Below are 17837 nucleotides of genomic sequence, written 5' to 3'. Positions count from 1 at the left end.
GCCCCGCCCCTAGGCCGGCCCCGCCCCTCCCCGTGGCTTCGCCATTCCCGGGCAGGCCCCGCCCCGCTCCCGGCTTCGCCTCGCCCCGCGCCCTCGCCGTTCCAGGGCAGGCCCCGCCCCGCGCCCGCGCCCCGCCCCGCGCCCTCGCCATACCAGGCCAGGCCCCGCCTCACCCCCTCGGCAGGCCCCGCCCCGAGGCCTCGCAGTCCAGGGCAGGCCCCGCCCCCTGTTTCCGCTGGCGGCGGCAGTGGCTGCGGCGCGCGAGCCCAATCGAGCAGGACCCCACATTCCTGGGAGCTCGGTGAGTGCTGCCCGGGGCAGGCAGGGCGGCGGGCCGCGGGCCGGGGGCTCAGGAACGAGCAGGGTTACAGGTCCGGGTTGGCGGGGGGCGGGCCGGCAAGCCCCCGACCCGGTCCGCGGAGGGGCGAGCGGCCCAGGGCGCCCCTGGAAGGGGTGTCGGGGGCGGCAGTGGGCCAGCTGAGGGCGGGGTGGGATCTGCTCCCTGTGAGGGGGCGGCAAGCCGCCTGAAGGGGACGACGTGTGCGGGGCCCGGTAACGGGGCGAGGAGGGGTCTTCACGGGGAAAGGCTCGGAAGAGGACCTTCCGGGAACGGGGTGCGGGAGTGGCCGGCGGAACCCTAGGCGGAGGGATGGGGGTCTGTAGGATGCAGCAGGAAGGCGGAGCTCCGGAGCTGTCAAGGGGTTCTGACTGTGGGACCCAGCGGGCCAGCGCGGGGAGGTCCCTTCAGCGCCCCCAGGGAGGGCCGGGAGCTCGGTCAGGGCTGGGTACCGCCTGCAGCCCCGGAACTCCCCGACCACCCCTTGGGCCACCGCTGGCAGGTCGGCAATCAGTGACAGGGCTTTGGCAGGCCCTGAGGTCTGGGATGTAGCCCATCTGTGCATCCAAGTTTGGGACTTTAAAAAACTTTCTGTGGTTATAAAGAAATTAAAAAGTCCAAACAAGAATCTGGCTCCTTACCAAGAGCAGTGTTTGTAGCCGTGTATTTCAGAGCTGGAGTCTTGGATCTCCTGTCTTTGGAAAAGGTACTGTCCCTTCTCTCTTTCCCCAATGCTGCTAGTGTCTGGGGAGGTTTGAAGCATTAGGTTAGTATGGGGTCCCCCTGGGCTGGGTAGACCTTTCCTCCCCATACCCCAAACATGGATAAGACTGCAGAGAACCAAACTCTTTATGTGATGGTGCCCTTCTGACAGGCAGCTGTCCCCTTCCCTGGGGTGACTCAGGTATTTCCTCCTCCAGGAAGCTTTCCTGGACTAGTGGAGAATACTGAGGACTCAGGCTCTGATCCCTGCATATCAGCCAGCTTCCCTCTCTTTACTAAAAATAACCACAGAGAATGTTTTGTATGTATGTTCTGCTATAAAGATGTGCAGTCAATTTGTCATTGTAAGTAATGGGAAGGGGAGGAGACATATTATGGACAATTTCAAACAATGGCCTGGACAAATCATTTATATTTAGCTAAGGAATGCAGCCAGGGAGGCAGACCGTTCACTCTGGCTTCCTATCCTCTGCCGGATCCTGGCAGGGCCCATGCAACTGAGCTGTGGGTTGAAGGGGTGAGCGAGAGAGGAGGGTTGGGGTGGATAAACTTGAATGGTGATTCAGTTCTACAATCGCTTGTTGAAGACCTGCTGTGTGCAAGGCCAGGAACAGCTGAGAGTGAACCAGAATGGAGAGGGGATTTTTTTTGATCTGATTAAATCATATTTTATGGGCTTCCCTGGTGGCTCAGCGGTAAAGAATCTGCCTGCAATGCAGGAGACGTGGGTTCGATCCCTGGGTTGGGAGCATCTCCTGGCGAAGGAAATGGCAACCCACTCCAGTATTCCTGGCTGGAAAATCCCATGGACAGAGGGGTCCATGGGATTGCAAAGCGTAGGACATGACTTAGTGACTAGACAACAGCAGCAAGTCATATTTTAATCTTTAAATTGATGAACACATTTTTATTTTTTTACATAATTAAAAAATTTTTTGAAATAAAATTTTTTATTTCTTTGATTGCTTTGGATCTTCGCTGCAGCACTCAGAGTCTTCGATCTTCATTGTGGCGTGCAGGCTCTTTAGCTGCATCATGGGAATCTAGTTCCCTGAGCAGGGATCGAACCTAGGCCTCCTGGAGTATGGAGTCCTAGCCGTTGGAGCACCAGAGAAGTCCCCAGGCATATGTCGTTTTAAATTGCTCCCTTATAGTTTAGGAAAATGAGGCTCAGAGAGAATAAATGACTTCCCTGAGGTCACCGAACTCATAAGTGGGAGAAGCAGAACTTGAACCCGTGGCTTCTGACCCCTTAGGCTGTGTTTTCTGCTCTGTCAGCTGCCTCTGTCACTCTTCACTGTTGAACCTAGAAGACCTGGGCTCCTACCTTAGTCCCAACATCGCCTAATTGTGCAACCCTGGGTAAGTTACCGCCCCTCTCCAGGCCTCTCTTTGTGTTTGGAATTTGGTCATGCCCCAGAGCTTCTGGCAGTTCCCTGACCAGGAATCGAACCTGTGCCCCTTGCATTGGACGCTCAAAGTCCTAACCACTGGATCTCCAGGGAAGTCCCCAGTCCTCTGTTTTGGATGATTATGGGTTAAAATGTGTTTAGGGTCTCTTCCATCCTTGGGTATCTAACAGTGTAAGATGCTATCAGCAGCCAGTCAGTGAGTTAATGTGTTCTTGGTTTATTTTCTATTTTTAATTGTGGTAAAAGAAATGCATAAAAACGACCATCATAACCATTTTAAAATGTACAGTTCAGTTGCAGGAAGTATATTCACATGGTCCTGCAACAGATCTCCAGAATTTTTTTGCTGCAAAACTGAAACTGTACACCCATTAAACTGTAGCCTAGCCCATCCCCTCAGCCCCCGGCTACCTCCACCCTACTCAGTGTGGTTTATTAGGCTCCTACTATGTCCTTAATAAATGTTGCCCTTGAGGAATGAATAAGGCAAGTAGGTAGCTGGCTAGAGTGCCAGTCCTCATCCCTGTGAATATAACTTTAGCACCGGCCAGCCGCTCAGTTGTGTTCGACTCTTTGTGACCCCGTGGACCATAGCCTGCCAGGCTCCTCTGTCCGTGGGATTTTCCAGGCAAGAATGCTGGAGTGGGTTGCAGTGTCCTCCTCCACGGGATCTTCCCCACCCAGGTATTGAACCTGTGTTTCCTGAGTCTCCTGTATTGGCAGGCAGATTCTTTACCGTTGAGCCACCTGGGAAGCCCCAGCACCAGCAGATCTGTTCAGTAAATGAGTGAGCAGGTGAGGCCTGGGCAAGTGCCTTCACCTCTTTGAGCTTTCCCTTGCTGCTTACAAAAGGAGGATAACAATACCAGCTCTCAGGGCTGTTGGAAGGCGCAGTGAGAGCGTGTATGTGAAGCATGTAGCTTAGGGCCTCAGACACAGCAGGTGTGCAGTTAAGTGGTGCCTGTTATTTATAACCTAGCTGAGGAGCTAGACTCACAGAGGAGGAGAGGACTTCTTCTACTGTCAAGGCCCAGGCCTGCTGTGGTGGGCACCCCACGGACTAAGAGGGTGTGGATCTAATCCAGGTGCCTTAGCTGGCACTGCATATCCTTCCTGGGCTTCCCAGATGGCTCCGTGGGTAAAGAACCCGCTCGCTAATGCAAGAGACATGGGTTCGATCCCTGGGTCGGGAAGATCCTGGAGGAGGGCATGGCTCCAGTATCCTTGCCTGGAAAATCCCATGGACAGAGGAGATTGGTGGGTTACAGTCCAAACAGTTGCAAAGACTTGGACATGACTGAAACGACAGAGCACGCACACACACATCCTTCCTACCCAACCTGCCCTGCCTGTCCAGCTTCATCTTCCACTCTCTTCCCCCAGGGATCCCTGGTGACAGCCAGACTCATCTCCCAGCATGCCTGGCTCATTCCTTCTTTGTCTCTTAGTCAGACTGTTCCACCTTCCTGAACTGTGCCTCCCCTTTCCTTCCTTCCACTCTTTAGGATCCTACTCATGTCTGAGCTCCTTCACAGAGCCATCCCCAAAGAACCTTTTGGCATTTTATGTCTTCATCTCTCCTGGCTTTGCCACACTGCTTGGGGGGTGATTCTTTAATGTGTGTCTTAGTACAAGAGTCTGTGCTGGGACTTCCTTGGTGGTCCAGTGGATAAGACTCTGCACTCCCAATGCAGGGGCCTGGGTCTGATCCCTGGTCGTGGAACTAAGATCCCACATACTGCAAGTAAGAGTTCGTATACAGCAACTAAGTCCACGCACCGCATTGAGAACCTGCATTGCAACAGAGACCCTGTGCAGCCAAAATAAATAATAAATAAAGCTTTCTTAATGTTAAAAAAGAGTTTGTGCTGATCTACATCTGATGATACAAAACAATAGAATGGGAAAGACTAGAGATCTCTTCAAAAAATTAGAGATACCAAGGGAATATTTCATGCAAAGATGGGCACTGCATATAAGGACAGAAAAAAAAAGGGCAGAAATGGTATGGATCTAACAGAAGCAGAAGAGATTAAGACGAGATGGTAAGAATACACAGAAGAACTATACAAAAAAGATCTTAATGACCCAGATAACTGTGATGTTGTGATCACTCCACCTAGAGCCAGACATCCTGGAGTGTGAAGTCAAGTGGGCCTTAGGAAGCATCACTATGAATAAAGCTAGTGGAGGTGATGGAATTCCAGCTGAGCTATTTCAAATCCTAAAAGATGATGCTGTGAAAGTGCTGCACCCAATATGCCAGCAAATTTGGAAAACTCAGCAGTGGCCACAGGACTGGAAAAAGTCAGTTTTCATTCCAATCCCAAAGAAAGGCAATGCCAAAGAATGCTCAAACTACCACACAATTGGACTCATGTCACATGCTAGCAAAGTAATGCTCAAAATTCTCCAAGCTAGGCTTCAATAGTACGTGAACCGAGAACTTCCAGATGTTTAAGCTGGATTTAGAAAAGGCAGAGGAACCAGAGATCAAATTGCCAACATCCCTTGGGTCATAAAAAAGGCAAGGGAATTCCAGAAAAACATCTACTTCTTCTTCATCGACTATGCCAAAGCCTTTGACTGTGTGACTCACAACAAACTGTGGAAAATTCTGAAAGAGATGGGAATACCAGACCACCTGACCTGCCTCTTGAGAAATCTGTATGCAGGTCAAGAAGCAGCAGTTAGAACTGGACATGGAACAACAGACTGTTTCCAAATTGAGAAAGGAGTATGTTAAGGCTGTATATTGTCACCCTGCTTATATATAACTTATATGCAGAATACATCACATTAAATGCCGAGCTGGATGAAGCACAAGCTATAATCAAGATTGCTGGGAGAAATATCAGTAACCTCAGATATGCAGATGACACCACCCTTATGGCAGAAAGCGAAGAGGAACTAAAGAGTCTTTTGATGAAAGTGAAAGAAGAGAGTGAAAAATCTGGCTTAACACTCAACATTCAGAAAACGAAGATCATGGCATCTGGTCCCATCACTTCATGGCAAATAGATAGGGAAACAACAGAAACAGTGACAGACTTTATTTTCTTGGGCTCCAAAATCACTTGTAATGGTGACTGCAGCCATGAAATTAAAAGATGCTCGCTCCTTGGAAGAACAGCTAGGACAAACCTAGACAGCATATTAAAAAGCAGAGACATTACTTTGCCAACAAAGGTCCCGATAGTCAAAGCTATGCTTTTTCCAGTAGTCATGCATGGATGTGAGAGTTGAACATGATTAGATGCTATCTAATCATCTAATCCTCTGTCACCATCCTCTCCTTTTTCCTTCAGTCTTTTCCAACATCAAGGTCTTTTCCAATGATTTGGCTCTTCATATCACGTGGCCAAAATATTGAGCTTCAGCTTCAGCATCAGTTGAACCATAAAGAAGGCTGAGCGCCAAAGAATTGATGCTTTCAAACTGTGGTGTTGGAGAAGACTCTTGAGAGTCCCCTAGACTGCGAAGAGATCCAACTAATCAATCCTAAAGGAAATCAGTCCTGAATATTCATTGAAAGGACTGATGCTGAAGCTGAAGCTCCAATACTTTGGCCACCTGATGCGAAGAACTGGCTCATTAGAAAAGATCCTGATGCTGGGAAAGACTGAAGGCAGGAGAGGGGGATGACAGAGGATGAAATGGTTGGATGGCATCACTGACTAGATGGACATGAGTTTGAGCAAGCTCTGTGAATTGGTGGTGGACAGGGAAGCCTGGTGTGCTGCGGTTCGTGGGGTTGCAAAGAGTCTGACATGACTGAGCGAATGGACTGAACTGATACAAAAATGAAAATGGTAAAGGTCCTTGTCTTCATGCATTAAAGGGTTAAGAAAGATCTTCTGAAAAATGACAGTTCAAAATATGAGGTGAACAGCCTATGAGAGTAGAATATGGATTCAAATGGGGTGGAGTTGATCACCCTGATTCTAGAGGAATCATGTACCAGGCGGTGTTTGACGTGAGCACTGAAGGACCGCTTTCGTTTCGACAGAAAGAAGGAAGGGTGAGCCTGAGGAACAGTGCTGAGAAAGTGCTGGGGCTTTGAACAGCTCAGTCGGGCCAATGAATAGATTGTGTTGGGGGAACCGTGTACCTTCTAGAATCCCAAGTTTGCATCTGCAGCACCATTTGTGCATGAGCCTGGCTTTCTCCGGAGTCATGTTTCCGCGAAGGGCCAAATGTTTCCTGTATATATCTTCGCATCCCAAATTAACCACACTTTCAACTTCTGCAGCGGTTTAATCTCTCACCTGATGGCCATTTTCCACCAAGTTTTTATCGCTCCTCGAAAGTAACTTTGGGGCTTTCACTGGTGGCTCAGTGGTGTAGAAGTTACCTGCCCATGCCAGAGACGTGGGTTCAATCCCTGGTCTGGAAAGATCCCACATGCCTCGGAGCAAGTAAGCCTGTGCACCACGACTTTGTATTCTAGGACTTTAGTGCCTGAGAACCACAACGACTGAAACCCGTGTGCCCTCGAGCCCGTGCTCCACAAGAGAAGCCACAGCAATGAGAAGCCCATTCACCGCAGTGAGAGTAGCCCCTGCTCCCTGCAACTAGAGAAGAGCCCGCACAGCAACAAAGACCCAGCACAGCCAGAAATAAATAAATAAATACATAAAATTACATGAAAAACGTAGCTTTGGATGTGGCAGAGATGGCTGCAACAAAGTGGCCTCAGAGGGTCTCCTGTCTCAGTCAAGTTACACACTTTCAGATATTCGAAACTCTGTCTCACTGTGAGTGGTCAGAATTCCAAACATTAAATCCTTGGATGCCAAGGGTCTACCCCAGGGATGGCAAATACCTGGCACAGATACTCTTACTGTTAGAAGGGCCCCTAGCAGACATCACTAAGCCATCTTGGATGTCTTTCCTGCTGAGTCTTTAGCACCCACTGCCCGCTGAGTGCTTTCCAGGTGGCGCTAGTGGTAAAAAATCTGCCTGCCAGTTCAGGTAGACGGAAGAGATGCAGGTTTGATCCCTGGGTCGGGAAGATCCCCTGGAGGAGGGCATGGTAATCCACTCCAGTATTCCTGCCTGGAAAATTCCACGGACAGAGGAGCCTGGCAGGCTACAATCAAGGGGTCGCAGAGAGCCGGACACGACTGAAGCGGCTTAGCACGCACCAGCTGAGTGGACTGACACAGCAGCCAAAACCCAGTTGCCCTTCTGGCCTTCTCCAGCTGTTGAATGAATGAGGTTTTGTTTTTTTTTTCTTTAAATATTTTATTTGGCTGCGCCTGGGAGGCTCTTAGTTGCGGCTTGTGGGATCTAGTTCCCTGACCAGGGATTGAACCTGCGTCCCCTGCATTGGGAGCGCAGAGTCTTAGCCACTGGACCACCAGGGAAGTCCTAATGAATGGGTTCTTGATGGGGGAGACTGCAGACCAAAGAATGGCCGTTGCTGGACAGATTTCACCCTGGAGTGCCTTCATAGCAGATAATGACCTAGTGTTTTGTGTGTTTTCCTGCAGAAATATCCTGGGATCGTCTCTGATCTGTCAGCCGTCAAGGTGTTCGCAGGAAATTCAAGGAAAAAACAGGTCAGTGCCGGTCTGGGTTCACTGTGTGGTGGGGCCTCTGAAAGTTTGAGTGTTATAAACTGTTTAAAGCCAGAGTCTCTCTTGCTCTTTCACTGTGGGGTGGGGACTGAGGATGGCCTGGGATGTTGACATTTTCTAGCTGTCTCTCTGCCCCCCAGCTCTTGACTTTGAATTGATAAGCCCCTTAAATTGGGCTTTGGGGGCCAGGGGAGATAGTCCCTCCTCCTCGCTGTTTCTGAATGGTGGCCGGCAATATTCTTAATTTCTTTCTTGACCACCCTGATGGTAGGGAGGAAGCCTGGGGGGATACAGGAGAGGCCTGTAACTTCCTGCTTCCTGTCTCCTCCCGGCAGTGGGCTTGGGAGCCAGGGTGGAGGACCTCCCGCCAGCCGGCCAGAAAGGAATCTCTGGGAATCTGGCCAGTCCCACCTGTGTCTGTTCCTTTATACTGGGCCCTGCAGGAAAGCCTCTAGCCCTCTGGGTGGGCACCCTCTGCCAGGATGCTCGCCGGGGGTCCTCATCTCTGCTCCTGCAGGCTCCAGGTGGATATTGCTGGTACCTTCTTTCTTCTCAGCACCGGTGTGTTGAGGCCCCTGCGGAGCTGGAGGTGGGCAGCAGCCTACCCAGGCTTCCGCTGTGGATGGTGCTGATTCAGGTTCCAGCGCTGCTGCCTACAGACCTGGGTCTTCTAATGTTTTACCTGATGTGTGTTTTATCCTGTGGCTTCCTCCTGCTGGGTGGTTTGTGAATGTCTTACCTTTCAGAACCTGGCTGCGAGGTGGAGGGGGTGGTGCGGTGATAAAGGTGGTGGCTGGGAAATTTTCTTGTCAAGAGTCCCTTCTTTGTTAATCCCAGCACAGCTATTTGGAGCCCCAGGAGCAGCCTTGGGCCTCTTACTGGCCTGTTTTGCTTTTCACATGATACTCAGGTGCCAGTATTCATATTTGTCATCATCATCATCTGCCACAGTGTCAGTATGTCCACAACTAATTTAGGTTTCCTTGGTGCCTTAGACGGTAGAGAATCTGCATCTGATGTAGAAGATCTGGGTTCGATCCCAGGGTCAGAAAGATCCCCTGGAGAAGGAAATGGCAACCCACTCCAGTATTCTTGCCTGGAAAATCCCATGGACAGAGGAGCCTGGCTACAGTCCATGGGGTCGCAAAGAGTCCGACACGGCTGAGTGACTAACACACACACAGACACACCTAATTTAATATGAATGCAGTATTGAATCTTAATTTTACTCTCATTTAGTTTTCACGAGGGTCCTGTGGGGTAGCTAGCATTTCCCATTTCGCAATGGCAGCCGTTGAAGTGGAGCGCAGGCCAGAGACTTGCCTAAGACCACATCTTTAGTGCTGGGGGTGGGGTCAGCAGCTCAACACACCTGCCGCCCCTGCCTTCCCAGCTGACCTTCGGCCCCTCCTATCAGGCCATGGAATCTGCTCGCGTCCCTCCTTGAGTCTGCAGTCTGCTGCAGCCAGGATGTAGGCTCTCATTCTAAGTCTCCCTTGGGGCCTGGCAGGGGACAGGGGGTGTGCTTCCAGTCTGCCGCCCTGGGATTTGGGGCACCGCCTACAGGACGACTGGCTGGCAGCCGGCATGAGGCCAGGCCAATGGAAGCCAGTCTGCTGAAAATCCGGTGGCGGGGATGGAGGGACTTGTGGACAAGTGGGTGAGGGTCATTGCCGGTCCTGCCTTGTCCTGCCCCATCACAGAGATCCCATGGGGCCTGCCCGGAGGGGCCCTGCCAGGCCCAGCATGCTGGGAGGAGCCTTGAGGGAGGAGCCGGACAGCTGAGCATCACTTGCCGTCTAGCGAGATGGCTGTCCTTCTGTGGGTCTGTGCTGAAGGCAGAGTGGGGGTGGTTTGAGTAAAGGGCCTTCTGGACAGGAAGTTTATCCCCTCCTGAGGCTTTCTCAGGCTTTGATTTAGCTAGGTCTTCTCCTGCGGTTGAAAGCCTCTGGAGTGGTGACCAGCTCTGGGTGGATGGTCGTTTACTTCTGCCTGGTTAGGTGACCTGGGGCAGGCCCGTCTCCTCCCCTCCATTGCTCAGATGCCTTCTGTCTCTGGCCTTGAGGTGGATGGAGGACGGAAGGACGAGGTTAATGAGTGAACCAGAGCTCTGAGTCCAGATGGAAGCCGGTCTGGGGGCCGAGGATGTCCACAGAGACGGCTGCCCAGCTGGTTAGCTAGCGGCTTGACTTCTGTCCTGCGCTGACGCCTCTGCAGCCACTCTCATTTCACCTGCTTCCTGCCCCAACCTGATGAGTTCAGGAGTGAGAGGCCCCATCTCTGGGCTCCAGCCCAACACATGAATAGTCTGAGCGTCAATTAGAGCCCCTGGCTTCCCAGGTGGCTCATATGTAAAGAATCTTCCTGCGACAAAAGAGACGTGGGTTTGATCCCTGGGTCAGGAAGATCCCCTGGAGGAGGAAATGGCAACCTGTTAAAGCATTCTTGCCTGGAGAATCCCATGGACAGAGGAGCCTGGTGGGCTACAGTCTATGGGGTTGCAAAGAGTAGGACACGACTCAGCGACTAACATCTTCTTAGAGCCCCAGTCTGGTGGAATGAGAATATCTGCCAGGTGGAGGCCGGCTTCCCCCTGCCCTCCTCTCAAACCAGATCCGCAGCCCAAACTCAGCGGCACTGGCGGGGCTCTCGAAGAGGCAGCCAGGAGCTGTGAGTCTGCGGGCTCACCTATCACCACGTGCGCTTCGTTCCCCGATCAGCAGCCACGTGTAGATGAGGGTTTTTTTTTTTTTTAATAATTTTTACTTATTGGCTGTGCTGGGTCTTCGTTGCTGCGTGAGGGCTTTTCTCTAATTGCGGAAAGAGGGAGAGCTACTCTCTAGTTGCGACGCACAGGCTTTTCATTGTGGTGGTTCTTCTTGTTGCAGAGCATGGGCTCTAGGCACGTGGGCTTCAGCAGTTGCAGATCCCGGATTTCTAGAGCATAGGCTCAATCGTTGTGGTACATGGACTTAGTTGGGCTTCCCAGTGGTAAAGAACCTGCCTGCCAGTGCAGGAGACGTGGGAGACTCAGGTTCCATCCCTGGGTCGGGAAGATCCCCTGGAGGAGGGCATGCCAGCCCACTCTAGTATTCTTGCCTGGAGAGTCCCTGAACAGAGGAGCCTGGTGGGCCCCAGTTCATGGGGTCGCAGAGTCAGACACAACTGAAGCAACTTAGCACTCACGCGTGAACTTAGTTGCTCCGAGGCATGTGGGATCTTCCCAGACCAGGGATTGAACCAGTGTCTCCTGCGTTGGCAGGAGGATTCTTTACTGCTTAGTCACTAGGGAAGTCCTAGAGATGAGTTTTGAGTGTCTGGCTTAATACTATCTGTGTGTTTGAGTTTCCCACCCCCTCCCCACTCCCCTTCCAGGACATGGACATTTATTGCACTTTGAATACTTGCTTGCTGAGAGTCTTGTAATCATCTCTACACCCAGTGTCAGCATTTGTAAAAATATCTGACCTGTGCTGCAAGCAGGAAAGGATAGGGGTGGAGAGCCGCCCAGGGGGTCTGAAGAGTCAGGCATCTCAGCCGGTCCCTGGAACCCCCCCACTTGTTGGGGAGGCCTGGCTGTCACTGCAGGAAGACTGAGGGTCCCTCAGCCCCCAGGTAGGATCTTGATGTGCTTCTGGCCTTGGCCTTGGCAGCGCAGGGCCACTGCTAACTGTCATAGCATCTTTGTGCAGATTCAGAAAATGCACTGACTCAATGGACATGAATTTGAGCAGACTCCAGAAGACAGTGAAGGACAGGGAAGGCTGGTGTGCTGTAGACCATGGGGTCGCAAAGAGTCAGACATGACTTGTGACTGGAAAACAACAGGTGAGAAAGAAAATAAATTAGAGTGAGTAAACTGTTGTAAACCTGAACAACGTCCCACTCCTCCCGGGCCAGCCTTCTGGAGCCCTGGCGGGCAGTGGCCTGTGCTTGTGCGTCCGTCCCAGCAGAGCTTGTGCTCCCTGCAACCCCGGGAGGAGAGGGGGTTGGGTTCAGAGCTGGGGAGAGGGCCTGGGGTGGGAACGGGCCTCTGAGAGCAGTGGACAGGGGAGGGGTGTGATCTCAGGGGGTGCTCAGAGCAAGGGTAGAACCGGGTGTGGCTGTGCGTGTGTGTCAGTGAGTATGTGTCAGTGAGTGTGTGTGTGTATGTGTGTGTGTATGTGTATGTGCGAGTATATGTTTATGTGTGAGTATATGTGTGTGTGTGCACGAGTGTGTGTTTGTGTGTATATGTGTGTGTGTATGCGTGTGTGAGTGTGTATACGTGTGTATGTGTGTATATGTATGTGTGTGAGTGTGTATACGTGTGTGTGAGTATGTATGTGTATATGTATGTGTATGTGAGTGTGTATACATGTGTGTGTCTATGTGAGTATGAAAATGTGCACAAGTGTGTGTATGTATGTATGTGTGTGTGTCTTTGAGTATGCATGTGTGTATACGTGTGTGTGAGTATGTATGTGTATATGTGAGTATGTGTGTGTGTATCTGTGTGTGAGTGTGTATACATGTGTGTGTATATGTATGTGTGTGTATGTGTGTGTGAGTGTGTATACATGTGTGTGTATGTGTGTGTATATGTATGTGTGTGTGTGAGTATGTGTGTGTGTGAGTATATATGTGTGTATCTGTGAGTATGCATGTGTGTATATGTGTGTGTCTGTGAGTATATGTGTGTGTCTGTGAGTATGCCTGTGTGTGTATACGTGTGTGTATGTGTGTGTATATGTGAGTATGTGTGAGTGTGTATATGTGTGTGTATGTACGTGTATATGTGAGTATGTGTGTGTGAGTGTGTATACGTGTGTGTGTATGTGTGTGTATATGTGAGTATGTGTGTGTATGAGTATGCGTGTGTGTGAGTATATATGTGTGTATCTGTGAGTATGCATGTGTGTATATGTGTGTGTCTATGAGTATATGTGTGTGTGTATGTGTAAGTGAATATGTGTGTGCCCAAGTGTGTGTGTGTATGTGTGTGTGTCTGTGAGTATATGTGTGTGTATGTGTGTGCAAGTGTGTGTGTGTGTGTATGTGTGTGTGTCTGTGAATATGCATGTGTGAGTATGTGTATGTATATGAGTATATCTGTGTGTGTATATGTGTGTCTGTGAGTATACCTGTGTGTGTGTGTGTGAGTGTGTGTGTGTGTGCGAGTATGTGTGTGTTTGTCTCAGCATGTTTGCACGCGTGGGTTTGTCTAGAAGGACGTTCTCCTGCATTGTTCTCTTAGCTGAGAGGCCCACCTGAGCCCTTTCACCAGGTCAGCATATACTTGTGATGTGAATGCCTCCCTCCCTTTAGAGTGTGAAGCAAACACAGTCCCTGGCTCCCGGCCCCAGCATGGAGGCTGAGGTTTTGGGTCAGTGCTCTCCAACAAGCCCCAGGGGCATGAGTCCTGCCCTGGCAAGTTCCCCCACCCCCCTCTGCCACGGTTGGAAGGGCTCAGAGGAGCGGGGTGCCAGGCGGGTCAGAGTAGGAGCTGTGAACATGTAGAATGACATGTTTTGTTTCGGGGAAAGTGAAGTGGAGCTCGAAGCTTGCCATTTCCGCTTGTCTCATCCTGGGAGATTCTAAACAACTTTGTTTAAATACTGGACATGCTGACTGCAGAGTCCTGAATCAGGAAGAGCCCTTGGGTCCCCCAGGAAGGCGATCAGGTTTGAAGCCAGAGTTGGGCTCTGGATGTAGCACGTGGGATCCGAGGGTGGGGGGAGCTCTCGGAGCACCCCCGGGGTGTGAGTCACTCCACACTTGCAGCTATTACAGAGGGGCTCCTGCTGGCTTGCTGCTGGGCTGGGGCACCAGCACGGGGTCACCACCCACCATCCAGGCTGGGGCAGCGGAGAGGGAAGCGGGGTGGATTCTGGTCTGGGCTCTGCCTGCCCCTGCTGTAGACCCAGAAGCTGGGAATGGTGGTGGCCAGCTGGCCTGGGTCCATGGATGTCTCCTACGAGGGGCAGTCAGTCCCTGCAGTGTACGGAACATAATACAGGACACTGTCTTATCGAGGGCAGGGTTGGGTGGGCTGTTCTCTGAGGACCCCCAGAGGAGCCCAGGGAAGATGTGGCTTGGCCTTAAGAGACCAGGATGGCAAGCTGGGAGGTTGGGTCAAGACGGTCATGGCCCAGTGATTGGGCTGGAAGCGGGAGGAACAAGCTGGCCATGGGGGGCGAGCCTTCACTCAGGGGCACCTGGAATGCCCCCCAGAGAAGGCTGATCTTGGCAGACTAGCAGTGGACAGCTGGTGTTGGCCCCCGAACAGCAGAGTGTGGAGAACGAAAATGGATTTTTAGGAAAATAGGCTTGTTGCAGAATTCAAGGTGAATTTTTTAAAAGTACCTTTTTGTTATGGTTGTTGCACAAAAATAATACAAACTCCTTATAACCTTCAAATGATACAGATGTTGTGGAAAGGGAAAGTCTCTATAATCCTACCCTTCTGAGGCAATCACTATTAATACTTTGGCTTATGTTCTTTCCAGGTATTTTAATGATAGACTAGCATCCAGCTGTCTACCTACTATCTTAATTTCCATAAATAGCATCGCATTATACTGACTGGAAGGGCTTCCCTGATGGCTCAGATGGTGAAGAATCTGCCTGCAATGTGGGAGAGCAGGTTTGATCCCTGGATCGGGGAGATCCGCTGGAGAAGGGAATGGCAACCCACGCTAGTATTCTTGCCTGGAGTATTCCTGGAGTATTGCCTGGACAGAGGAGTCTGGCGGGCTACAGTCCTTGGGGTCCCAAAAGGTCAGACATGACTGAGTGACAAGCACGATATACTAAGTGGAAACTTCTTTTGCTGTCTGAGCTGATCCTCAAGCACCAGGCACGGCTCAGCTGGGCTTGGCACCTGAGCTTGTGGATGCGGATGCGGTCAGTGGGGGCTCTGCAGGGCCTGGGTGGTCCGGTGGCAGTCAGCTGGGAGCTCTGGAGGGTGGCCTGGGTGGTCCAGGAGCCCCTCTGGCACATGTCGGGCTGGTACTGGCTCGCGGCTTGGCCTCTCTTCCCCCACGTGATTTCTCATTTTCAAGGGACCTGGCCTTTTAAGTGAAAACGGAATCTTGAAGACCTCTTGAGATGAAAGTTCTGAGGTCTCATGATGTAATATCCACCCTCCGCTTGGTCAGAGCAAGTCACTAGACCCGCTGGAACCTTAGGGCTGGGGCAGAGACACCCCTCTTTTTTTTTTTTTAATTTAATTTTATTTTTAAACTTTACATAATTGTATTAGTTTTGCCAAATATCAAAATGAATCCGCTACAGGTATACATGTGTTCCCCATCCTGAACCCTCCTCCCTCCTCCCTCCCCATACCATCCCTCTGGGTCGTCCCAGTGCACTAGCCCCAAGCATCGTGCATCGAACCTGGACTGGCATCTCGTTTCATACATGATATTTTACATGTTTCAATGCCATTCTCCCAAATCTTCCCACCCTCTCCTTCTCCCACAGAGTCCATAAGACTGTTCTATACATCAGTGTCTTCTTTTGCTGTCTCGTACACAGGGTTATTGTTACCATCTTTCTAAATTCCATATATATGCGTTAGTATACTGTATTGGTGTTTTTCCTTCTGGCTTACTTCACTCTGTATAATAGGCTCCAGTTTCATCCACCTCATTAGAACTGATTCAAATGTTTTCTTTTTAATGGCTGAGTAATACTCCATTGTGTATATGTACCATAGCTTTCTTATCCATTCATCTGCTGATGGACATCTAGGTTGCTTCCATGTCCTGGCTATTATAAACAGTGCTGTGATGAACATTGGGGTACACGGAGACACCCCTCTTGATGGGAGGGCTGGCAGAGTCATGTCAAGAGCAGGTGTGTTGAGCAGTGGGAGGGCGGGGGTGTGCAGTCCCTGCACGGGCCCAGGAGGAAAGACTGGGATGCTGGGGGCTCGACCTCATAGACGTCTGGAGGACAGTCCAGGCTCTGCCCCTTCTCAGCCCCCTCCGCCCACGTGGGTCACCCAGGGAGACTGGCAAGGCAGGAGGCTTGACCCTCCTGCTGGCTTAGTGGTACATTCTGTGTGTGTGTGGCGGGGGAGCGTATCTGGCAGGAGGTGAGGGTGAGCTAGAGTGAGGGCTTTGTAACGGACAGCTCTTTGGCTGAGAAGTAGGGCGGGAGCCTGCCTGTCCTCCGGAAGCTGCTGGCCCCTTGGCTACTTGGTACCAGCTGCTGATTCTCATGGCATCTCTGGAGAATGTGTGTCAGTGAGTGAAGCAGGGGTCCTAATGAAAGCCAGTTGGTCACTCCAGACTCAGGCCTCTGCTGGCCACTCATTCATTCATTCCCCCAGCAAACGGGACACCCCCCGGTGGTCCAGACTTTCTGTCCCCGTCCCCTCCCACATTCAGAGGTGGAGCGAGAAGACCCTCCTGCTCGATCCGACTTTGCTTCCCAGACAACTCAACAGTGGACCTCACATTCTGACTTCCCCTGATGTTTCTGTTTGTATAGCTGTCTTATCACCTGCCACTTGTGGTATCTCTTCCTTCGTGTGAAATGTCTGAAATGGCTGGGAGGCAGAAGGAAATGGGGTGGGCGGGGGAGAGCCAGCTGGGGGCGGGGCGGGGGGGTCCTTGAGGAATGCCTCTCCCAGGTCTGAGGGTGCTGCTGTGGAGCCGCTAGAGAAGAAGTCCTCCCAGGGCTCTCATTCATCCTGCTTCCCTCTCCCTGGGGCCCCCGCCTGGCCTTGATGAAGTGCACTTTCCTGCACACCGTGTTCTTTTCTCCTGTCATCTGCCTGGTGCTTTGCGCATTCATCAACCGAGAACAAAGGCCGAGAGGGCTTTCACGTTTGAAAACCCCTTGGTGTTTTATTTTCTCCCTGCTCCCTCCTAGCATCTCTCGGAAAAGAACCGTCTTGTGGCTGAAAGGTTTGCTGTTTGTGAAACCGTCCAGGCCGCACGGCTCGGCCTTGTGGCCCTTCTCTCCCCTTCCTAGGCTGTCCCGGTGGGGAAGGGACCCAGCTCAGAGACAGGACAGGGCTCGGTGGGGACTGGGGGCAGGACGGAGCAGGCCACTGCAGCTGCCCTGATGCTTTCCCGGGTGCCGGGCCGCCGGCGTCCTGCTCCTGTTGCCGGCTTCATGATATCTGATCGGCTCTCGGGCTTAATGTGTCCCGGTGCTTAGAGTTAAGAACGTGCAGAGCTGACGCTGCAGACCTTGGAGAAATCTGGCCTCACAAGTGAGACAAGGAACCTCAGCCGCTCCTTTTGGCCGAGGAGCTGGAAAAACTAAATGGAGGTTCTCAGCCTGCGCCAGCCGAGAGTCTGCCACTTCCAGGCGGACGGTAGGTAAACTCTCCCTCTGGGGAGACCCAGGAGGCCCGTCTCTGATCCCTAACTTCTCTGCCCATGCCTCCCCCAAGAGTTCTGGTTCTCTGTGGCTGGGAGGATGGATTCACATGTCAGCAGCGTCAGGAGCCATCGGCAGGTGAGCCCTGGCCAACTTTGAGTCTGTGAGGGTCCCCGTCATCTTTTGGCCCTGGTGCTCTGTGTGATCAGAGGATGTCAGGTGATGTGAGGTTAGGTGAGTCTCTGACCTGTTCTGGGCTACCAGAGGCCTCTGTTTCATCAAGTTCTCCCATTTCCCCCTGAGGCTTGGCCCTGCAGCATCCATGGCACCAGGTCTGGGCTCTGAAGGCCGAGTGAGAAGGGATGGGATCGCTTGTAGAGGGGGCCAGAGCTCTATCTACAGGGCTTGGGGGAGAAGCCCGCCTCAACGGCTGAAGCCTCAGGCGTGGTAGTTGGACCTAGTTTG

The 17837-nt window shown here is 51.7% G+C and overlaps 1 protein-coding gene and 1 non-coding gene across 3 annotated transcripts in view; one reads left to right on the top strand and one right to left on the bottom strand.

The window, feature by feature from the left end:
- Positions 1 to 228: 228 nt before the first annotated feature.
- The window catches only part of TSPAN9 (tetraspanin 9), a 192656-nt gene continuing 175047 nt past the window's right edge, over positions 229 to 17837 (top strand). Inside the window, exons 1-3 of one of the 2 annotated variants that reach the window (XM_010805629.4) lie at positions 229 to 301; positions 2339 to 2422; positions 7968 to 8036. The gene's annotated coding sequence lies outside the window, so the exon portion shown is untranslated. The remainder of the gene's footprint in view (positions 302 to 2338; positions 2423 to 7967; positions 8037 to 17837) is intronic. The other variant, XM_059887102.1, reaches the window with a different exon arrangement.
- TRNAG-CCC (transfer RNA glycine (anticodon CCC)) lies at positions 7769 to 7841 on the bottom strand. The gene has a single exon. It is a non-coding gene; the product is annotated as a tRNA-Gly (tRNA).

Source organism: Bos taurus, chromosome 5 (assembly GCF_002263795.3).
Source record: "Bos taurus isolate L1 Dominette 01449 registration number 42190680 breed Hereford chromosome 5, ARS-UCD2.0, whole genome shotgun sequence".
In the NCBI taxonomy this organism is placed as follows: Eukaryota; Metazoa; Chordata; class Mammalia; order Artiodactyla; family Bovidae; genus Bos; species Bos taurus.
This window is presented reverse-complemented; position numbering and strand designations above follow the sequence as displayed.